The sequence below is a fragment of the Pteropus alecto genome, unplaced genomic scaffold, assembly GCF_000325575.1.
Source record: "Pteropus alecto unplaced genomic scaffold, ASM32557v1 scaffold20, whole genome shotgun sequence".
In the NCBI taxonomy this organism is placed as follows: Eukaryota; Metazoa; Chordata; class Mammalia; order Chiroptera; family Pteropodidae; genus Pteropus; species Pteropus alecto.
In genome coordinates, this window is record NW_006436298.1 from 10,999,885 (window position 1) to 11,021,895 (window position 22,011).

The 22,011-nt window shown below is 40.4% G+C and overlaps 1 pseudogene; it reads left to right on the forward strand.

The window, feature by feature from the left end:
* Positions 1-7,724: 7,724 nt before the first annotated feature.
* On the forward strand, positions 7,725-7,842 carry LOC112480804 (annotated as a pseudogene).
* The last annotated feature ends 14,169 nt before the right edge of the window (positions 7,843-22,011 follow it).

The following is a 22,011-nucleotide window of genomic DNA, read 5'->3' on the forward strand; positions in this document are numbered from 1 at the left end:
AACTCTTGGACCATTGTTTTCTCCATCCTCAGGCTGCCAAGCATTGTGTGCAGGGATCCCTGCTGCTGTGGTCACCCATGCAAAACTTCCAGACACCTTCACTTCCTTTCTCCAACTCAACTTTCTAAGAAAGAGAAGAAATCAACAGAAAATTTAGTGGGTGCATAATTTATATGTCTCGCTTCTCTCTATTTGTTTAAACTTAAAGTAGTCTGACTTGGTGACCCCACACTACTTGGAGTGAGAAAGTCTATTTTTCCTCCCCAGTTCCTTTTCCTAGATAGGTCCCAGAATCCAGGGGTGTCCATTCAGTCTTAAGGGGTCAGCCCCAGTCACTGTCAATGCAAAGTCTGGTTTCCTACCAAGGGCCCTGTTCTCCACTGCTCTCCCTGCTCTCCACTGTATGCACCCAAGGACAGGATCCAAGGAGCTGAAAGCATCAGCTACCCACCATGCCTGAACCAGCCCTCCACTTGGTTCTCCTTAAGCAAGCTTATGGTCCACTCCCTCCAAGAACAACCCTACAATGGCTAATTCCCTGCTAAAACATTTTTAAAGGAAAAGAGTAACAGTCTCTTTTCCTGCAAAACACATATTATAGGTATAGGCCGGGGTTTCCAGAAAATCTTGAAGAAGGCATGGACCTACAATGTTGACAAGAATTATTTTTATTATAATGGTCCTCTCTCAAAAGCAAATATAAATACTTTATGCTTCTCCAAATATAAAAACAAATGTACAAATTAATACAAAGAAAGTTAAACAGCTAAATTAATAATATTGATGTACCATGTCAGATGACATTGATTTTAACTGAAACTAATTTCCAGTTTGAGCAGTAATTATAATAATAACTAATATTTTTTGAGCAAGTTCTGTGTGTCTGGCCAAAGTACTTTAAATGATTTTATTCATTCAACCCACAAGAGCTCCAGAAGTAAATGCTATTATTATTTCCATATTACTGAGAAAGACAATGGGTCCAGAGAGGTTCAATAATTCCTCAAAGAGACAAATCTAAAAGATGGCAGAGCCAGGCTTTGAACCCAGCAAGTCTTACACAATGCCCCTACTCTTTCTTTTCTTTTCTTTTTCTTTTTCTTTTTTTGGCCTCCACTCTTGTCAAACTGTTGTGTCCTTGGTATTGACTGCCACAGCACAGGGTCTTGTTTGAGTTCAGCACATCTGAACTACCATGGGACATGTGACGACTCGGTTCTCTTTCACTCTTTTTCCTATATTGGAACCACGTCTAAGCCTTCACTTATGCAGCTTGCCCCGCTATCATTTGTCATAAGCTCATCATTTACATATTAAGTTCCCTTTGGCTCTTCTCTCATTCACTCCAAGTACAGTTTAGAGTCCAAGGAATCAAAACACAGACTGAGATGCCCCCCCAGCAGGCCCTGGGAAGAACCCAATTGAAATGTGGTCATTCCAACCATCCATAATATATACACATATTATTTTTAAAAGATTACTATCAACATGAAAACATAATATTCAAATATTCTTACAGAAAATTAGCAAACCTCTGAAAATATACCTGTGGATCACTCTATAATTAAAGAGATCAAAGTGCAGCAATTTCTTGAATAATGTTTTGTGCAATGTCATTTCGTTATGACCGTTGATGAGAAAAAAAATCGATTCCTATCCGGGGCCACCGTCTGTGTGGAGTTTGCATGTTTTTCTCTGTGTCTGCAGGTTTTCTCCGGGGACTCAGGTTCCCTCCCGTATCTCAAAGATATGCACATAGGTGAACTGGTGTGTCTCAATGATCCCAGTCTAAGTGAGTGTGGGTATGGGTGTGAGTGGCCCTGCAATGGAAGGGCGTCCTGTCCAGGGTGGGTGCCCGCCGTGTGCCCTGAGCTGTCAGGAGAGGCTAGGCCACCTGAGACCCTGAACTGGAGTAAGCAGGTTGGAAAAGAATGATCTTACCTGTTTTTATTAACCTTTCTTAAATATATATATTTATTTCAATGTTTAATGGTAGAAGTGTATTAGGTCTTTATTAAGTAGGTTGGTGATGTTTTTGTGACCAGAAATATGTTGTAGGAATTTAACTCTTATTTATATCAATTAGCCTGAGGTAAAATTGGTTTCATTATATGTCATTTCGCTTAAAGTTGCAGTTTTCAAGAACCTATTGGCAACTTTATTTTGTAGCTCTTATAGTAATTTCTGTTCTTACAATATTATTTGTAGCTATTATTTAAAGGGCAACTATCATTGACCTAAAGCAAATTTCCACGGCTAAACAATATAAAAATTCTAATTCATCTTCAATTCTTGCAAGAAAGGTGATATCCATAAAATTTTCACATATTGCGTGGGAGTCTAAACATTGCAATTGGTTTATACTCATGATTGTCTCATTAAGACAGGCTTTCTTTTAAACAAACAAATTATTTAAAATGACAATGAAAGGGTCCTGCGACTCATAATGACTTTGTCAATTGGAATTATTTATCCTCTGTAGTTTTTCTCTTTAGTTGGTGGTATATAAATGCTTGTATCGGCCTTGCTTTGGGGAATTGTAAACTTATTAAAAATAGTTTTTCTACATAGAATACAGTTCCATGAAGCTTGTGGATTAATAAATGCTTGTTCTGAGAAATAATAAGGGCTATATTCTCTAACTTGTGGAAGCAGACACTCCTTGTGTACTTCTTTTTCAGCCTTAACAATCAGTTGTCAGTAATCCCAAAACATACAAAGAACCTAGTCAAGTTTGCAAAACTGCTATATAAACGTAGTGGCAATAGTTTCTGTATATTTAGCAAAATAGAGTTAAACACAGCCCTGGTGTTTGTAAAAACAAACAAAAAGGTAAGAAAAAAACTATATGAAACGAGTTCTGATTCAAGAAGGTGATCAGAACGTGTAGGTTTCTCATCCTCCTTTCCCAAGAGCCTATTGAAATGATAAAGAATTTAAAAGAATATAAACCCATATTCACAAAGACAATGAGAGGTGGGTTGAGCATCAGGAGTTGAGCCATTTCAGCAAATTTCTGAGAGATGAAAACACAAATGTGCAGACAGAGGGAGCAGCATAATGGGTTACGTGCAGGAGGGGCTCCAGGAGAGTGGAGCTTCTCTGCCTGACATGCTGAGAGAGAGTTTGGACTGGAGTCTGCCTGTAAGAAGGGAGAACCTGAAAAAGAGGCTGAAAATAGAATACTAAAAGGCATGATTTTCAAAATGTGAGAAAATCATTTAGGACTTAGAATTCTAGGTCATCCAAACATCTGTCAAAATTGAAGGCAGATAAAGACATTTTCTGAAGGCAGATAAAATTTACTTGCTATATACTCTTTCTTAAGAGGTTACTTGAGGATGCACTCTGGTGGGGGAAAAAAAAAAAGAAAAAAAAAAGTGATACAAGCAATGGAAAGATCAAGCCAGGATGAGAGTTATGCAAATTATCAAAGAAAGTCTGTGGGCCACATGAATTCCATCAAGAACAGACTGGATTTCAGGCAATTATAAAATAAGTAAGACGCTGGGGGGTAAAAACGGTGGCAAAGGCATGTTTCTTCTTTTATTACGAAAGGCAGTTAGATGTGCTTGCTTAGGCAGCACATACACTAAAGAAAGGCAGTTAGAAACTCCAAGAGAAAGAAGTCTGCAAGAATTCATAATCCTGCTATGAAGCAAACTAAATTGTGGTATGATTTTGAGCAATTGATGGAATATCAGAAAAGTGACTCTTTATGCCTTAATGCTAGACATATTCTCTCATAGCGGCATAGGAATATAACATTGCATCTAAGGAGAAGGAAACAAATCATTGCTCAGAGCAAAGAAACTTGTTTTTTCTGTAAATAATATTTACATATTCATAATATAATTGTGTTTTACTGATTCAGATTTTAGACCTTGCCTGACAGGGAGATCTTAATGATTATAGAACAGAAGGAAAATATTGTCAGCTTTGATAGCGTAAAAGTGAAGGTACATTTGGCAGAGGTTGGGAGGAGGAAGGGGGAGAGGAGGTAGAGGAAAGAATGGAGATGCTAATATTCTCATTCTACATGCGAAGAGTCTGTAGTTTGTCTAAAATGCATGGAATAACATATAAACATTGAAATATATTATTTATAATATGAAAAATAACCAGTTAAAATAATTTAAATCAATAATATAGCTACCAACAAAATTATGAGGAGAGAAAGCAGAAAGGTGAGATTTAGTGCAAGTGAATAAAATTCTGATCTTTCATTGGAAGAAGTCAATAGATACTTTCTAAAGTTAAGAATCAAGAAATAGAAATAGAAGCTTACGGTGGTAGCATCCAGAACTAATATAAGATATTGTTAGGAAGTGATTGTCTCTGACAAGTAGGAAGAAAACAATCGCTTTTTCTTAAAACTATAACTAGTTGGGTTTTTTTTTTCTTTTAACCATGTCCATATATATTTTGATATTTTAAAAATTTGTATGTAATATTTGAATTATGACTACCTACTGACCATTTGACTTGTAAAATCATTTTTGAAAGGATTATGGTCATTGACCTTAAGTAGTTAGTTCAATGATTTATAGCTTATAGCACGGTTTGGAAAATAACCCAGGAAAAGTGATGCATGGCTTGGGCTGGCTTTTTAATAGATAAAATTAAACTTTGCTTTGAAATCTTTATAACTTCCTATAAGGAAACTAGTGACATTGTGGGGTCCTGAGTGCACCCTGAAATCACAGGTACACATGTGACACAGTGGGAATTACTCTTAATACCTGGGCACCCACCCACTCCAAAGCTAGGGAAATCACCAGCTCTGGGAATAGCAGAATGGGCTTGTGGTGCCCCCTACTGTCCCACTGGCAAACTGTATCTTCCTGGGCAGCATTCCAGGGTGAAATTTTTTTAAAAAGGATCCTGTGAGCCTGGAGAGGGTAGTGGCAAGAGAAATGGAACCCGACTTGGACCACCATGTGTATTTATTTACATGGTTTAATAAATATGATTTTCAAAATTATTTACATAATAATTTGGGAAATTTGAACACAGACTGGATATTAAAGGATATTTGGATTGTAGTTAATCTTCTAATGATACTGTGGTTATGTGCGGTGTCCATATTTTAGGAGTTGCATGATCAAACATTTAGAGGGTAAGAACAATGTCTGCAACCAACTCTCAATGTCTTCTTCTGTTATTCGGAGTTAAAGCCAAAAAGTCCTATGTGGCCATTTTCCCATCAAAATCCATTCTCAGTTTCTGTGATAATTGGTTGTAGTTGAGAAGCAGCTGCCCAGCCCAAGACTATATTTCCCAGACTCCTTGCCATTAAATGGCACAAAGTGACCACTTCTCACCAATGAAATGTATGTGCCACGTCCATGGCAAGACCATAAGGAGCTGGTACACACTCGACCCCCCACCCCTACCCCCACAGACTGGATGCCCTTCAGTAGGAGTGCAAACCAGTACTGGAAAGCAACCTAGTTTTACTTAGTGTAGTTGGAGATATGCATGCCCCTTGACGCAGAGACCTACTTCTCAGTAGTACCTATCCCAGAGAAACAATCACACAAAACTATAAGGACACAGCAACAGGAATGTTTGTGCATTCTTGCTGGTGGTAGTGAGAGTCAGAAGCAACCTAGATGACCATCATTGTGGGAACAGAGTAAAATGTGGGGCACACGCTATGAAACACGCCTGAAGTCTTAGTTAGCAACCCCAAACTGTATGGAGAACAATATAGAGAAAGCTTAAACACTTGGTGGGTGCCTACAGAGGGGAGAAACCAAAAGACCTGCAGGTGTAACCGATTCCGTCTCCCACAGCAGACCAGATCAGGCACCACCTTTGGGAATCTCCCCTGACTCTCCCACGAGTCTGATTTGGGTGGGTCCTCCCACTTCCACCCACTCTCCCCGCCACCAAGAGTTCTCACAGCACGCTTTACATAAATCCATCCCAGTATTTAGTCTTCTGGACTCTAATTGTTTACTTGCCTGTGTTTCTCACTTAGGACGGCGAGCTCCTTGAGTGAGTTTCATCTCATTGGCCTTTCTGTCTGGCCTAGTGTCTGGCAAATAGTAAATTCTTAATGTTAAAATGAAAAAGAAATAAAACTTTCTTAGGTACCTTCATCACAATCAGGATACCTACAGAACGGACATCAGAAAAATCTGGCTTCACATTTAGAATAATTTGGTCACCATCCTGCTCCCTACAAAATGATCCGAAGACTGAGCAGCAGATGGATATTTGCTAGGAAATATTTATAACAAATGTAATCTGCAGACTGGATGAGCTATGTAGTATTTAGTGTTCTACATAGTGGTTAGGCATAATAATAAGGTGGGAGGCACCAAAACTAAACTCCACCCACTTCATAGTTTTAATAAGAGTGTTTATTTTGTCAATCTAGCCACTAAAATTGTACCCCAGAGTTGCTGTAAGACGATGCCAAGCTCAGACTTGGAGAGTGCCATTTTAAAGGTATTATTTTCTTTTTGTTAACCTTTATCAGTTTTTTCCCTGATTGTAAAACATCAGAGAATTCTAAAAAAGGAAAATAAAAATTACCCATAAATCTATAAACCTGATAAAAACCATTAACACATATATCCTTCCAGATCTTTCCTTTTTATATAACCATTAAAATACATATTATAGAAAGTATATGATGCAGTTCCGTAATTTGCATTTAATGTATTGTGAGCATATATATTCACATATATATTCACAACTACACGTCTTTAAAAAGTATTAATTCTTTAATTTGACTATTGAAAACTCCTGGTTCTTAAGGGATACCAACACATGGATTCTACCTCCTCTGTCCAAGCCATATGAATATAATTGGCTGTATACTGGTGGGTAAAATAGGAAACAAAATCAAACCAAAATGACAAAGGCATAGAAGAGCATAGTAACATTTTAACCACAAAGAAACTACCCCAAACCCAAGGAATTAGAAAAGTAAAGCAAGGAGCATTATATCACACAATACAATGAAGAAGTAATGTATTATTGCCATGTGGCCTGCTAAGACAAAAACCCTGAAGCTAAGGATGTGGTTCTAGATCATCCAGCTCAACCTGTGACTCGAGGCGCAATCTCAAGCACTTCAGCTGCCTGGGACTGTTTTCTCATCTGTAAAATGAGGGTTGGGCTAGATGCACCCTTAGGTCCCTCCAGCTCAAACCTTTCCTGATTCTATGGACCGGATCTTTTCTGAGCCATGAAGGAAATGTCAGAACACTAGATAACACTCGGCAGGGCTTTAACTGGACTGGCGGACCACCCACTGCTCTCTTGGCCAAATAACAATGAATCCATCACAGAGCCCACAAATGGGTCAATTTGGATGCCCAGCAGATGCTTTGTAAAGCTACTGATTTTGGCAAATTAACAGAATGGGCAAGGAGTTGCCTTGGAGAAGTAAATAGGGATGGCAGGCAGAACTGTAAATCATTCTCTGCTCTGGACTCCCTTTCTTTTTCCCTCTCTCCCCTCCCATCAGGCCTTCCACCCTGGGAGCCTTTTCCTGGGTGAGCAGAGGAATCTGTGGAATGTTCATTTTTTTCCCTTATTGGCCACAAGCAGTCTTTGCATTTTCTTTTTTTTTTTTTTACATTTTTTTTTTTAACTTGAATGTCTAACACTCTCTTTTAAAACCAGGACTTAGTATAAAAATTATGCGTCACACTATTTGCAATAGCCTCAAACTGGAAACTCAAATGCCCATTAAAAATTGTATGGCCTATGGCCATGCCACCCTGAATGTGCCCGATCTCGTCTGATCTCGGAAGCTGAGCAGGGTCAGTCCTGGTTAGTATTCGGATGGAAGACCACCAAGAAGACCAGGTGCTGTAGGCAAAAAAAAAAAAAAGAAAAAGAAAAAAAAGCGTATGGATAAATAACTGATGGTGTAGCCACATAATGGAACGGTACTCAGCAATGAGAATGAAGAAATTGCAACTGCCAGCAACTTCATGGATGAGTCCCAGAGACGAAATGAGGGGCAGAAGAAGCCAGAGAATATGATTCCGCTTTTATAAATTCAAAAGCTCAAAAACAGACAAAACTAACCTATCCTTCCAGAAGTTAGAACAGTTGTTACTCTTGTGGGGACTAATGACTGGAAGAGAAGAGGGGTCTCCTGGCATTCTGGTAGCATTCTGCTTCTTCATTTGGGCGCTGGTTATATGGGTATGTTCACTTTGTACAAGTCCATGAAGCCGCAAGCTTACGTACACTTGTTGTGGGTTGTAATACTTTAATAATATTTCATACACTTTAAAAATTAAATAGTATATATATTTTAAAACGGATTCATTGTGGAGAAAAGGGTTATCAGAATTTCATAAAAGCTATCTAAAATTCAGAAACACACACACACGGAAGGAGTGGAAAGATCTTGGTAGTATAAAAGAAAAAATGTCTCCCATTTATAGAGCATGACTTTCGAAAACTCAAAACAAAACACTCCTAGGACACAGGAAGGAAGTAGGCTTGAGAAGGAAGAGAAATTTCTAAGCTGTAAAGCATGACTCACCCAAGAGCACTGATGATCCTACTTTGTCCTTTGTCATTTGGACTCTGAACAAAAGTTCATTAAGTTATTCTGAGGTACAGTTGAGTGAGAGCTGTGCTCCAGAGTGTTATTTACTCATACCAGTTTCTGCCCTGTGGTAGATCAATGCGTACACCTCACATAAACTCCTCCCTCCCCGCTTGAAAATGGTCCATATGCCATCAGGAAAAAGACCCTGCTTCCTCCGTGATTATTATTGTGATTCTGACATCCTTCAGATTGGGTGCTAAGTCCATATTGCCAAATCTTGTCAGAATCCAAAGCAGCAGTGCTTTGACTATAATGTAAACAAGAAGACTTGGGGGAACTTCTAAAACACAGATTTCTCTGAGCAAGGACTCTGATTCCAGCAGGTCACAGATGGAGCCCAAGAATCTTCATTTTAACAAACTTTCCCCACCTCCTCCATCTACTATTAAGATTCTGAATTTTATCCTGGACATGGTTGTAATGGTTAATTTTAGGTGTCAACGTGACCCGAGCCACAGGTTGCCAGTTATTTGGTTAAACACCACTCTGGGTGTGTCCGTGAAGGTGTTTGTGGAAGAGATTAATATTTGAATCCACAGACTGAGTTAGGTAGGTTAGCCTCCCCAATACAGGTGGGCCTCATCCAGTTCACCAAAAGTCAGCATAGCACAAAGACTAAGTGAGGCAGGAGTCACTGGCTGGCCATCTGCCAGCTGGGACATCAGCCTTCTGCTTTGGGCTCGGACTCAGGCTAGAACTTACACCATCGTTTCTCCTGGTTCTCGGACCTTCATGCTCAACCTTGAACTACACCATCAGCTCTCCCAGGTCTCCGGGTTGCTGACAGCAGGTCTTGGGATTTCTCAGCCTCCATAACTGTGTAAGCCCTTTCCTTATTATATATCTATCTTATTGCTTCTGTTTCTCCAGAGGACCCAGACTGATATAATTGTAGATTGTAAGGGTTATGGAACTGTTATGCTCTTCTAAAGATTCATGGTTTTTGGATTAGGAGGCAGTTAACCTGGCCGAACTCAAACTTCAGATTTTGCCTGCCTCCTAGTGTGAAGCAGTAGAAATCTGTTTAGTTTTTTAAATGTGCTCGACATACATTTTCTAATTTATTACTTCTTCCAGGTGATAAAGTAAATAAATTGTTATCCTCATTTTACTGACTAGTAAAGGTAAATTCAGAGAATATTTATTAAATCGTAGAGCAGAAATTTAAATCCAATGCTGTTTCCAAAGCTTTTGGATTTTGGTGAGGACAGACGTGTTCTATTTGGTTTTGTGGTCAACCAAAGTCAGCTGAATAAACCAAAGAATAAGGGCCCCCCAGGTATTTGGCTCTCAGATTGCCGGAGTGCAAATGAATTACAATCCGAGAGCCCTGGGTGATGGGGTTGGGACCACTCCGACACCAGTCTGTTCAGAATCATCTGCCAGCTCCACAGGTAAGGGCTTCCACCCAGGTGTTCAGTAGTAACACAAACAACGTCGATGCTATAAATAAGGAAGCAATGTGGCCTGAGGTTAGCACACTTGGCAGGTGATTTTGTTCAAAATCACCCAGTGACTAATTGCCAAACTCATTCTAATGACGATGACAGAAAATAATCAATGAGAGCTCCTCCCTGGAGCTGTAGCGTATCATCACTAAATTAGCCCAGCCCTTCCCGTCTTCACTTTCTCTAATCTGGTTCCTTCCCACCCCTACCCAACTTGCGGTACACAATGCACTCTGATCCCTTTCTTTTCTTCCTTTTGTGTTTTTATTATTATTATTACTAGAAAAGTAACACTAATTTTATTAAAAATACAAAGGATACAAAAAGAACAAAATGCGAAAGTCCTTTCTTCTTCACCACTCCCCTAGCACGTCCTTAGTCAGAAGTAACATCAGCCAACATTTTATCCTTCCAGTTTCCCTTTCTGTCCCCATATTGATAATGTAGGTATATATGCACCTTTCGCAGAAGGCATTTAATTGTACTCTGCCTGGTTCTACGATCTGTGTTTTTCATTCAGTGGGGCCTAGTTCTCAATGTTGTAAATTTATGGAGCTATAAATTTGCGGAGTCCACTAATGTGATATGTGTACATTTACAGGTTTTATATACAAATTATTTTAATAATTTATATTATTATTTTTATACACAAATAATGATATACCTTTTTTCTTTTATATTGCATTGAACTTTTAAAATTATATAAATCGGTAACTTATTTATGAATTTCATTCAGGAAAGTAAAGAGGGCATTAAAATATGTTTTTAAAGGGTGCATAGTCTGATAGCTGGGATCCATATGTTTCCTTCTCTTCAAATTCTGTGCAGTCATTCATAACATGAAACCACTTTTGTCATGTGAGACATTGGGGTGTTTCCCAGCAGGCCTGCGTGGATGTAGCAGACTCGTTCTTGTATTGCCTGTGCCCCTCTAGTGAGGACCCTCGCCACCAGTAAAGGCTGCTGCTAAGCTTTGTGAAAGGGAACTTTGCAACTGGCAGCTTCAAAGTCAGGGAGGGTTCTTGGTTACCAACAACAGAGACCAGCTTGGGCTAACTTGAACAGAAAAGTGATGTTCTGGCAGGGTATTCAGTAGCTCACAAAATGGATAGACATGTTGGAGAACCAGAGTGGAGAAGTAGGCAGGAACCTGAGAAGGCAAAAAAGCAGAGGGAGAACTTAGATAAACAGAGCAGACAGACATTTGTAACTCCCGTTACAGCAGAAGCCTAGGTGAGAGGCTGCTGCCAGTGGACTCTGCTCCTCACTCTTGACACTGCTGCCCCGAAAATAATCTCCAATTCTCCAGACATCAGTATACCACGTTCTCAAAAGTAAAAACTCCTGGGCAAGAACATTTGATTGGTTGAAGCTGTGTCATATGTCAGTGTCCTGGCTGCCAAGGGAGAGGGGAGAGGAGTATCTGTGCTTTGGCTTGCAGAGTGAGATGCCGCCCACCACCCCATATTTCCCCAAGAACTGGTGTCAGAGGGGCCATCATACTGTCAGAAGGAATTAACAAGCAAGGAAAGACCTCTTAACTATCTTCTGCTTCCTTTAGATTTGCTTTATTTTCTTATCATCCTCCATCATCCTTTTCATGTGGATACAAAATATTCATACGTTGAGGGGAGCAGGGAATGGAAAGTGTAGTAGGCCGAATAATGGTCACCCAAAGATATCAGGTCCTAATCCCTGAGACCTGTAAGTGTTGCCTTATAAAGAAAAAGAGTCTTCGCAGGCATGAATAAGTTAAGGATCTTGCCATGGAGAAATTATCCTGGATTAGGAGGCAAAGGGAAATTAAACTCAGACAAAAGAGGAGGCAACAATGTGATCAAGGAGGCAGAGACTGGGGTGATAAGACCACAAATCAAGAAATGCTAGCAGCCACCAGAGCTGCAAGAGGCAAGGAACAGCCCTGCCAACACTTTCATTTCTACCAAGTGATTCTGATTTCAGACTTCCACCCTCCAGGACTGTGAGAGAGTTTGTGGGAATTTTTTACAGCAGCCACGGAAAACTCATATGGTATATGAAGAAGATATGAAAGAATTTGTATCTTTAAAACAAAATTTAAAAAAAAAAATGGAAGGAGGGAAAGAAAAAGTTGGGGGACAGGGAGAGAGAGAGAAACCAAGCCAAGCAGTTGGTGAGCTACCAAAAGCGACATTAGTCATCCATCACACAAAGGAGTGGGAGGCAAAGAAATTAATTCTGTGAACTATTTGTCTTTTGAAAATAAATTCAGGGATAGAATAGGACAGACTGAGTAACACAGGGAAAGTAAGAACTCTGTTAATCCCTCTAAGCCAGATATATAATCTCCTGACAAATACAGAAGGAAGTTCTATAGGAAGTTTGGATTTCTTTACTGTCGAAATGATTTTTAAAAAGAGAAAGATAGGCACGCAGGCTATGGATGACTCAGGAAATGAATTTGTTTTCAGATAATTGCTTCTTAATGTAGCGATGATGTGAGTATTAGTCATTCCAATAGCGATTCCACATAGAGAGCAAATAAACTAGAACATAGTCGGCCCAACCAAACAATAACTCTGTGGGAAAAAATGTCTGGTGAAGTACACGTAATTGACTTGGAGCCGCGCTTCTGTCACAGAGTGTTGCTATGAGAAACCCTGAAAGTGGAGTGAATGGAACAGCTCTAGACATTTGCTTCCTGTTGTGTCTTGTTGCTGTTGGGAAATGGGGCACTGAGATAAATGGAGCAGACACACATCTGGGGAGGAAGTTTTCCAGAAGCCTGACTTCACTGGCAGCAAATCAGAACCTTCTTTCAGCCTAGGAGGCGGCGATGGGCCTCCAGCTCTGCATGGCCTTTACCTTTAATCAGAGTCAGAAGCCTGCAGGCAGGCCTGTGCTGAGCTTCTCCTCTGCCTCAGGCAGTGCTGGTGGACCACTGAGGTGTGGAAAGTGCTATTGAAACAAAGAGTTCCCCTCCCCAGGGCTTAGCAGAGCCAGTGGAGAAATAATGGCTACTTTATTGATGGACCAGGAAGCTAATGCTCAAAAGCCCAAACTTGCCGCTGGTGTGTAGTTACAGATTATATGGAACAAAAGCACAAATACTGTGGGTTAGGGGGTTTGGGGTTGTGCTGGGAGCTGATTGGTCAGAGGTGAGGTAAGGGCAATGAATCATTTCTTCAGGTCTTGAAGACAGTTTTGAGGTCTGTTCCAGTGTTCCTCTGTCTGGTTTCATGAGAAAGTAGCCAGGGGGGTCATTCCACCTTAGGAGCCAGGAGCTGAAACATATCTTAGGTCAAGATGTTATCTTTAACCTGCAGAGGTCTGGGCTGCTGTCTTCTGCTGTCTCAGGGCTTGCTGATTATGGTGGGGGGGAGGGGATGCTCTGAGAGTATATATAGAGAGAAAGAGATGATTCCTAGAACTAGAATTTAAATCTAAATTTAATCAAAGTCATAAGGACCCTCGTTTCAAAAGAAGGAGAATAAGACTCAGACTCTGCTTACAGCCCAGATGTGTAGCTAAGACATACCCAATTAAAGAATAGCAAGAATGAAACACCACAAAAGTATTATACTAACATGATACAGGACTCAAACCGAAGTGCTTAAAAATTAGTGGATAGGAATGAATACATTCTTTTCTTGAGTTGGCATACGATTCCCAGGATTTGAGAAGATCTCTTTAACTTAGCTTGTTCTGCTGTGGGACTTGGCTGTTTAATCAATGAATAAATCACCTATGGGCACAGCGGAATTCAAAAGCACAGGACCCCTAATCCTAAAGGATTTCTGCAGTTCAGCTGGAAAAATTAGACGGCCAATAAACATTAGTGTGCAATGCAATAAAAGTAAATCGTGTGCTCCTGCCTGTCACTGCCATAGGAATTTATTCATTCATTCATTGAACTAATAGTCATTGGATGCTTGCTAGGTGCCGAGCACTCTTCTGGGCAATGGGATACAGGAGTGAACAAACCAAACCAAAATTCTTGCCTCATAGAACTTATATCCTATTGTAGGCTTTGGACAAGTTAGATACATGTGAGATACTACTAGACACTGATGGGGAGATCAGATATTTGAGGCTGGAGCTCACAGAAGAGATGTGGGCCAGAGTTCAGGGTTCAGAGAAAGGTGACATCAGTGTGGGCCGAGAGTGCTGCAGGGAGAAGGAGAGGCTTGTTTGGGACCTTGAAAGATGCTCAGAATTTGGAAGGAGCAACAAGAACTGGGGAGAATTTCAGAAGGAGACAGGAAGGCTGGACACAGAGTGACCGAGTCAGGGTTAGGTGAGGTGGGGGTGGGAGAGGCGGGTTAGTGGAGGAAAGGGGCAAGTCAGGCTGTGGAGAGCTGAGATGGCAGAGAGAGTTTGACCTAGTGGCACTGACTCTGCAGGTAAAGACAGTGAGTGCAGGTGTGGCAGTGAGGAAACAAGCAACAAAAAATACCTGAAGCCACTTTGGCTAGTCCTGCCTGCAGCCCTAGCCCCATCTACTTTACCTACTGACTCTTTTCCCCAACTCTCCCCTCCTCATCAATTTCCTCTTTCTGATTCATTTTCTTCCTCTTTCCCATCTGCCTCCTTCATCCCTTCCTTTAATGGTTCCTTTCCAGCCTCCCTTATTTTATTCTCATCTCCCATGTCCCGTAATAAATGAGAAAAACCAAGAAAGCGGAAAATTATTCAGACCAAAGATGATTGGAAGAAAGGGCTTCTTAGAGACTCAGTCCTTAACAGAGAATTAACTTTGTGTTAATTCTCTCAAACTGGATAATGTCTCCCAGGCCCCTGAACTTGCCTTTGTGTGTGACATAATCAGATCCTAAAACACAATCTTGGAAATAGCTACTCTTTCAAAACACTTAAATGCTAATGCAATAGAAAGGTGAGCTTCACCGAGAGGAATATGAGAGCAGATGCAAGTGAATTCGCATATTTGTGTTTTAAAGTTGTCTTTTAACAGTCTTACAAATTATGTACTTTGTGTGTACAGTTCAGATAGGCTTGATCTTGTATCATAATAGTGAAAGACCTAATAGAAAATGCATGTTTCTTCATGCTTTATTTATTCTTTTCCCCTAAAAGTAAAGCAAGCTCATTCAAGTATACTTGAAAAACACAGAAAATAATTAGGAAAAAAATAAAAATAAACTATTTCATCATTCAGAGAGGATCACAAAGAATCAGTTTTTCCTATGTAACAACCAACTTCACAATCTCAAACATTTATTTTTCTCTTTCCTGGATGCACTGAGACTCTGAGTACTCAGCAGGACTTGGCTAGGCCTGGATTCAGGCTGAGTTGGGTTAGGTCTGCTACACCTGCTTGTGTTTCCTCATTTTCCTCAGACCAGCAGCTACTGGGAGATATTTTTTTCTCATAGAAGATCACAAGAATGCAAAAGGGTGAGTAGAAAAACATGATTCCTCTAAGGTCTTTACATGAAACTAACATACTGTTATCTCCACCCACATTCCATTGGCCACAACAAGTCATCTGGCCAAGCCCAACATCAGTGGGACAGAGAGCTACATCTTGCCCACTCTAGAACACTGTAAGTTCACATAGCAGGTAAGAATGAAGAGCAATAATCTATTCTGTCACAAACACTGTTATCACATGAGTTTATTTCCTTCCAGTCTTTTTATGTATATTGTACATGGTTAAATATTTTATAAAAATAATCTTATACCTTTTTATGTCTTCACATTCGTTGCCTTTTCCCTGTAAACCTCATCAACTTCCTCTTTCAGATTCATCTTCATTCCCACTTGTCTTCTTCTTCTTTCCCATCTGCTTCCTCTTCGCCTTCCTCTGATCAGTCCCTTCCCTTCTCTGTTTTATTCTCTCCCCAGGTCCCATAATGAGTGAATTGAAAAAAAAAAAATGACAACAAGGAAGCGATTTATTTTTATTTTAGGATACCGTAAGACATCTGATAACTTAATTCAATAATATACTGTAGAAATAAAGACCTCCTAATATCTGGTATATAACAGAAAGATAGAAGAGCCACTTTCTTGTTCCACATTTCAAGGTTAAGTGGGCAGTGGTTTTACCAGTATTAGCACTGTTGATTGTTGGGGTTTTCCTTATTGTGTTTGAGTTAGTAAATGGATTAATTCTATTCTACAAAGATATACCTGAGAGTAAAGGGATAACGGTAACCTAAAGATAAATTAGGAGAAAGCAATGATAGCAGCTTAGCAAAGCTAAGTCAACAGACCCAATATTCAGCTGTTTTAGAAACAACAGTAGTAGAAATACTGTTACGCTAGACAGGATAAATACATATAGAATAAATAAGTAAGGAGCACTAATATAATCCCTCTCATAACCCTAGAAAGCAATCCATCTGGCAAATGGATTAGTTCTAAATATGTTACTTTTAAAAAATGAAGGCAGTCCTCCATCTGCAAACCAGAAGGACAATCTTCTAGACAGCTGTTATACATAAGGGATGTTTAAAATAAAGATGTCAGCAGAGAAGACTGCATTTGCTAGGGCCCAGAGGTGGGTAACATACAGATATGCGCACCTTAGACAATTTACTTAACTACTTTGACCATCAATTTCTTCATCTATAAAATGAAGAGGCTCGATAAAGTCATGGTTTATCGTCATTGAGCATATTGTGTAAAGCAATGTGCCTGTCCTATGTGTGCCACAGAATGAGTAAGAAATATTCCTGGACTTTGTTCATTAATTCAATCATTCAGACTGTCAGTTCCTTACTAAAAGGCTCTTGCTTCATGACAGGCATTGAGTATACAACAGTGAACATTATAAATACAGTCCCTGATCTCACAGTTCCCAGGCGATTATAAAACACTAAGATGCATGTTATAAAAGGAAAAGTGGAGGATGTTATGGAAAAAAAGAAAGATAGCTAACAACTCTTTAACAGGCACCGTGCTAAGGAACTCATTTAACTGTTCATCCAGTCTTACAGATGAGAGGAGTGAGGGGTCAGATTCTAGCTTTGCAAGTTTCAAAGTGCCATGAACCACCTGTGGATCTTGCTAAAATTTGATCCTGGTTCAGTAGGTCTGGGGAGCGGGACTTAAAATTCTGAACATCTAGCAAGGTTCCCCTCTGAGCTGCAAGAGCCAGAGAGCTTGGGTCATTGCCTCTCGGTCACCCTGTTGGTAAGAGTAAGTACCACACTCCCAACCTAGCCTCGGTCTGACCCAAAGCCAGTGCCTTTATCCCCTTTCAGAGATCCTGCCCTAAGAGCTCTTGCTACTCTAAAATTCTGATTCTGATGACAAGTTAATTTGAGAATTGCAAATAAAATAATAGCATTAAGAAGTTTGGCTGTTTCCTGGTGGCCCGGCTACTCCCTAGTGGAGTATTTAGGGATATCTAGGCACTCTCTCAGGGCAGAGGAGGCTCCTGGGGCAAGGAGGAACAAGCTTCTGTAGTAATAAAATCCTGTGTGACACTCAAAGTTGTGGCCTGAAGTGTTAAAACAGATCCAGTGATGGCTCCACTCTACGACCTGCCCCCAAACTGAAGCAAATGAATAAAGAAGTTCTCATAAAAATGATAACCATATATTAAGCCCTTAACTATGTGCCTGACACTTAACATTTAATTCTTACAATAACCCTATGAGATAGAACTATTATCATCATTTCACTCTGCAAATAAGGAAACAGAGGTTAAATAACTTACCCAAAGTAACACAGCTAGACAAAGGCAGAACCAGGAAGGAAAACCAAGGCCAAGGTTTGTGTAGGCTTATGCCCTATGTATCTCTGCTTTCTATTCAGCATCCCAACTTATTAGGAGAAAGAATAGCATCTCTGGACCAAAGTTTCTACACTCTCCCTCACCCAACACTCTCCCATCAGCCATGATGACTGACGTGTATGTAATCATTTAAGTAACTATATGTAAAATGCCTGGTCCTCCTTCCTAACCGAAGTATTAAGAAAAAGATGTGCACCGTAGTGAAAAGAGATACATTCTTGGGAACTATGAATTTATAACTCTTATATCTTTGAAACAACATAATTCCTCTATGTTCATTCTGGGCCTATTATTTGTTCTTGAACCATGATTTACAGGAACTTGAACTGTCATTTAAGAGATAATTTACATATATGACAGAATTAGAAAATACAACACAACATCTCATAAAGTAATAAGTCATATCAAAGTCTTAAAATGTGAGGTAATAATAACTATCACTTATTGATCATGATCTATGTGCTTTGGCTGTAGTATTCCACTTAATCTTCCTAACAGCCCATGCAAGCAGGTCATTATTATCTTTCCTTTATAAATGAGGGAATGAATGCTCAGATGGGAAGTAAGCCAGCCAAGGCCAGGCAGCTAGCAAGTAGGAAAACCTGGGTTCGAACCAGGAAGTCTGATCCCAGCCCTTATACACCAACCACTCAGAACCACATTCAGTGCTTTACTGCCAGCCTCTGAAACCAACTCTCCATGCTGTACATCCTCTGGCAGAAGAAATATGTGAATTGCTTGGAATTATAAAGAAAAGCCTACTGAAGATGTATTTGATGAAACTTGAGCCAATAAATTAACCACCAACTCATCTTTATGAACTACTGAGTATAGTACTAGAATGTTATAAATAGACAGATGCTTTTTGAGCTGAAATATTTTGCTTAACTAAGAGTTAACTATCCAAGGGTAGTGTGTGTGTGTTTGTGTGTGTGTGTGTGTAGAAATGAGGGGTTAGGGAATGTTGGTTGGAGGGCATGGCATTAGTGATGCTTTGCCAAGAATAAGCTCAGCCTGTCTGGGGGAAATTATGAAAAAGCCAACCTGTCAAAAATAGTTCATTCGGTCATTCAGAAAACATTTCTTGAGCATTTATGATGTTGCCAGGCACTGTGTTAGGGGTTAGGGACACAAAGATGACTAAGATACAACCCCAGCCTTCAAATGTCTCACAGTTTTGATAGAGATTTGATGACAAGAGGGCAGTCAGGCACAGATGGGACACATATGTGCAGTATAAGCTTAGAAATGGCTTAAAAAGAGTCTGGAGAAAGAGCCAAGGGGACATAGAAGGAGAGCTAATGGGAAACAGGAGAGAAGAGTTGATCAAGGATGGTCAGGCCCCTACAGGCAGTGAGACAAAGAGGGCAAGACGGGGTGGGTTTGGCAGCGAGGATGGGCGATCCTGGCAGAAGAGGCCAGCTGGGTCATTTTAGTGACCCAGGGGAAGCCTGGCCAGACTCCTCAGTTACACGAGCATGCCCGGGCCTTGAACAGATGCCTTCAGACACGATCCTTTTGTAATATTGAGAGGGAACTGTTTTCTGAGTTTTCAGGCAACTTCCAGGAAATACTTAAGCATATGCCTTTTTTTTTAAACTGCTAGAGGCCTAGGGGTAGAAAAACTGGTCACCCTACTAACATTTCTGCATATAGTTTTCTTCAACATCAGAAGTCATTTCATAAATCTTCATGGAGTGCCTACCACGTGCCAGGCAGCGTCCAAGATGCTGAGGATACAGCAGTGAACAAAATCCTTGACTTCAGGGAGCCTTACATGCGAGTGGGGGCCACAAAGCCAAAAAACAAATAGATACACAATACAGAAGCCACTCTGCATCCACAGTTTCACTTACCATGCTGTTAGCTACCCACAGTCAACCAAAGTCCAAAAACATTAAATTAAAAATTCCAGAAATAAACAACGAATAAGTTTAAATTGCACGCTGTTCTAAGTAGCATGATGAAATCTCTAGCCGTCCTACTCCGTTCTGCCCGGGGCCTGAATTATCCCTTTGTCCAGTGTATCCACGCAATATATGTTACCTGTCCATTGGTCACTTAGTTGCCATCTCAGTTATCAGATAGACTATTGAGGTATTACAGTGCTTATTTTCCAGTAACCCTGATTTTACTGAATAATGGCCCCAAAGCACAGGAGTAGTGATGTTGGCAATTCAGACATGCCAAAGAGAAGCTGTAAAGTGCTTCTTTTAAGTGAAAAGGTGAAAGTTCTTGACTTAACAAGGAAAGAAAAAGTCACATGCTGAGATTGCCAAAATCTATGGTAAGAATCATCTGTCTGTGAAATTATTAAGAAGGAAGAAGAAATTCATGCTAGCTTTACTGTTGCCCCCAAACTGCAAAAGTTACAGCCACAGTGCATGATAAGATGAAAAAGGCGTTAAATTTGTGGGTGGAAGAGATAAGCAAGAAACATGTTCTGATTGGAGGCAATGTGTTTTGCCAGAAAGCATTGAGCCCACACATAGACTTCAGCAAGGGATCCCCCAAAACAAGTGACACCAAGCAATTCACTGCAAGTAAATGATTCTCCTCTGACACACATGAGAAGGTCAATCGTAGCCTAAAGCTAAGTTACGATGCCCATATCATTCACCTCACTTCATCTCATCACATAGGCATTTTATCATCTCACATCATCACAAGAAGGGTAAGTACAGTACAATTTTGAGAAAGAGACACCATATTCACGTAACTTTTATTACGGTATGTTGTTATAATTTTTCTATTTTATTATTAGTTACTGTTAATCTCTTACTGTGCCTAATTTATAAATTAAACTTTATTGTATATGTGTATGTATAAGAAAAAACATCGTATATATATATATAGGCTGTGGAGCTATTTGCAGTTTCAGGTATCCACTAGGGATCTTAGACTGTATCCCCTATGGGTAAGTGGGGCTACTATATGTGAGGGAGGACAAGTAAAGGAAAAGAAAGCAAAGTGATGGGAGGAAAATGATGTTGGGGAGGGCTCTTCTGTGGAGTCGGTCAGGGAAGACGTCTCTGGTGGAATGACGGAGAAGCCAAGATCTAAAGGGAGTGAGGGGCTGAGTGGATGTAGAAACTGAAGTGGGAGAGTGCTCAGTGTATCCTAGAAATAGCAAGGAGGCAGAACAAGCAAGGGAAGAAGGGTAGGGCTGGGAAGCCCAGACAGGCCAGGGTTAGACCCTGTGGGAGGCCTTTGGCTTTTCCTCTGCATGAGATGGGAGCCTTGGAGAGTTTGAGCAGAGATGTGCCAGGGTCTGGTGTGCCTTTTTAAGGATCAGTCTGGCTTCTACTTGAGAGATAAAATGCTGGAGATGGGGTTGAACAGAGGGAAACCAGTAGGAAGCAATCGTGACAGACAAGCCCAGGTGAAAGAGACGGTCATTTGGGCTAGAATGGTAGCAAGTGGAAATTGTGAGACACAATCTTTTTGGGGGATATTTTGAAATCCAGAAGGATTTGCTGATGAATTGGATATGAGAGAAAATGAGAGGATGATTCAGATTCCAAGGTTTTTGGCCAAAGTAACTGGGAAAACTATCATTTATTAAGACGAAAAAGACTTCTTGAGGTTGGAATTCAAAAGTTTGGTTTGGGACATATTAATTTAAGATGCCTATCAGGGTAGACAAGCCCCGAATTCAGGGAGAGGCCAGAGCTGGGGACCATAGTTATTGACGTAAAGATGGTAATTAAAGCCACCCGTGAGGGCAGGCAGAGAAGAGGTCTCATCTTTGGGGCATGCCAGTGTGCGAAGTAGGAGCCAGGGAGAGTGGACCGGAGCCAGGATAGAGTGGCGTCTTGAAAGCCAGTTGCTGTTGAGAGGAGAGTAAGCTAAGGATTAGGATTAATTGTGAGATGTGGCAGTGGTTAGGTCATTGGGGACCTTGACAGAGAACTGTTCAGATGGAGTAATGGGACAAAAGGAAAAACATGGGAGGAGAAGATGAGATGGTAAAAAGGGCTGACATCTTTTAAGGAATCTTATGTAAAGTACAGTCAAGAATGGAATTGAAGAGGGATCAAGAAGGAAGACATTATTTCACAGTTTTAGACAGTGGAAACTAATTGGCACAGAGGAAAAATTTAACCACGTAGAGGAGAGAAGTGAGGATTGCTGAGCTGATGCCCTTCATCGTTGAGAGGACGGGACCTCCTGCACATGTGTAGGGACTGGGGTAGATAAGAGCATCGGAAGGTCATCCATTGTCAGAA